A 2,656-nucleotide genomic window follows, 5' to 3' on the forward strand; every position below is an offset into this window, starting at 1 on the left:
TGATGTGGACATTGGTGTCAGAAGCAGACTGGCCAAGTTTGCTGATGACACCAAACTCTGGGGTAAAGCATCCACACCTGAGGACAGGAGGGTGATCCAGGCAGATCTGGACAGACTCATGAAATGGGTGGACAAGAACTTGGTGTTCAACACCAAAAAAATGCAAGGTTCTCCATCTTGGGAGGAAAAACCTGCACCATGCTTATAGGCTCGGTACTGCTAGGCTGGTTAGCACTACAGATGAAAGGGACTTGGGAGTCATGGTTGACCACAAGATGAACATGAGCCTTCATTGTGATACTGTGGCTAGTAAAGCAAGCAAAATGCTGGCTTGCATCCATAGATGATTCTCAAGCAGATCCTGGGACATTGTTCTCCTGCTGTACTCGGCCTTGGTGAGGCCGCAGCTAGAGTACTGTGTCTAGTTTTGGGCTCTGCAATTCAAAAAGGATGTGGAGAAGCTTGAGAAGGTGCAGAGGAGAGCGTCATACACGTGATCAGAGGTCAGGAAAACAGACCTTATGATGAGAGGCTGAGATCAATGGGGCTATTCAGCCGGGTAAAGCACAGGCTCAGGGGAGATCTGATGGCCACCTATAAGCTTATCAGGGGTGCTCGTCAGGATCTGGGGGAATGACTTCACCAGAGCCCCCCAAGGGATGACAAGATCGAATCGTCACAAACTTTACTGTGACCGGTTCAGGCTGGACATAAGGAAGAACTTCTTCACTGTCCAAGCCCCCAAGGTTTGGAACAGACTGCCACCAGAGGCAGTTCAAGCGCCCACTTTGAATGCCTTCAAAACACATTTGGATGCTTATCTTGCTGGGATCCTGCGATCCCTGCTGACTTCCTGCCCCTGGGGTGGGGGGCTGGACTTGATGATCCTCCAGGGTCCTTCCAGCCCAAATGTCTATGAAATTTATGAACAGGCTTTAGCTGATCTGTCCCCAACACCTGAGGACATTTATACAACCTCCACAGAAACCTAGCATTTAGAAGGTAGTCATGAGCAGGCCAGAAAAAAGAAAGGGCAAATTGCTAGTGAACAGGGTGCAAAACCAGAAAAGGACCTGCATCCCCATGACTCCTGTGGTCCCCTGCGTTACCTGTATCAGCTTACGGCATTATGTTTTGTGGTTGTCAGGGTTGATTGCGCAGTTTTGCTAATAGGTTAGACCAGCATTTCTCAAACTGACAGATTGTGCACCACCAGTTTAAAACGACACAACCTTAAGTACCACCAGCAAATTTTTCAACCTTAAAGTACCACCAGAGCATTTTTGTCATATAAAGCAATTATAATAAAATCTGTTAGTGCGTACTACTGACAGGTTGTCCTTGTACCACTGGTGGTACCTGTACCACAAACTGGGTACCACTGGGTTAGACAATGGATTCATGTAGGATGATTTGGATAGGAATAGTCCTGACTTAGGCATAGGGTTCAACTAGATGACCTATGGAGGTTCCTTCCAGCTCTGTCTTTCTATGATCTGGTTATACAACACTAAAGTAGCTTTTAGGAACCATTACAACCAGGGAGCAAATTCAGGTGCCTCTAGTGTCCTCCATAATGGTTCTAAAACCAGGGAAGCACAAGCCACTTTCCCTCTTTCCAAGCGACTTGCAGAGATTCACTGGGACTCAGACCAGGCCTGAGGTTAGCAAAATATGACATGACACTAGCACAAGGAGAACCTTAGCAGTAAATGAGTATGAAAAACATAGGAGTTGTCCTAGAGAAACAGGGCAATGTAAGCAGAGAAGGCCTGTCAGCAGAAAAGCGGTCAAGACGCTCACCGTACCTAGAGCTCTGCTCAAAAGCCTTTTGTTAATCTTTGTTTAACTGCCCTCCTCAGGATCCACTATTAAGCCATTAAAATAGCATACAGGACTAAAGCAATATTGTGGCACATCTGAGCCCTACCTTCCCAATTCTTGTTTAATTTGATTTCCTTTCCTAAAAATCTGCACGGGGGCTCAGATTGCTCTCCTACGGAAATGCTTCACCAGGTCAGCACATACAGCAAGAAATCAAGCCCAGTCTAATGAGAGGTTATACTTGTTTGCTATGCGGAAAGGAATGTTGGCTGGTCCTACTAAGAAAGCAATTAAAAGATGGTGGCCTCAGTTCATTATCTCTGTACCCCATCCGCACCTGCTAGGACCTGAAGAGAGGCTGGAGGTGTTCTAGGTGTGCCATTTGATATTGGTAGTTCATTTGTGTATTAATGAATAGAATCAGACAGGTCCTTCCTAACTTGCTCACTCTCTAAAAAGCATACGTCTTGATTCCTATGACAAAAGAACAACCTGTAGCTTTTTGCTCTTGACCCCATTCCTTTGGCCTAATGGACAGTAAATGGTATTAAATGTATTTAGTTCCAAACTATGATTTTAGCATTTCTATGCCTATTGTGTGCACCAAGCTAATAGCGGAGTCCCTGATCTGGATTGCGCAGGGCAACCCTGGCTACAGACTTGCTGTATATCTTGAACCTACTACTATACAGACACTGGTGCCATGGAATATAACTCTGTCAAACTCAGTCCATCCAGAAGAACAGCTGGGCAACCTGGTTCCCTGGGCAACAGTGGCACAAGGGGGTAGGAACAATAGTGGTGACAGCTGGGATAACAACATAAGAGGGGC

This window comes from Crocodylus porosus, unplaced genomic scaffold (genome assembly GCF_001723895.1).
Source record: "Crocodylus porosus isolate Cpor-Errol unplaced genomic scaffold, CroPor_comp1, whole genome shotgun sequence".
Classification (NCBI taxonomy): domain Eukaryota; kingdom Metazoa; phylum Chordata; order Crocodylia; family Crocodylidae; genus Crocodylus; species Crocodylus porosus.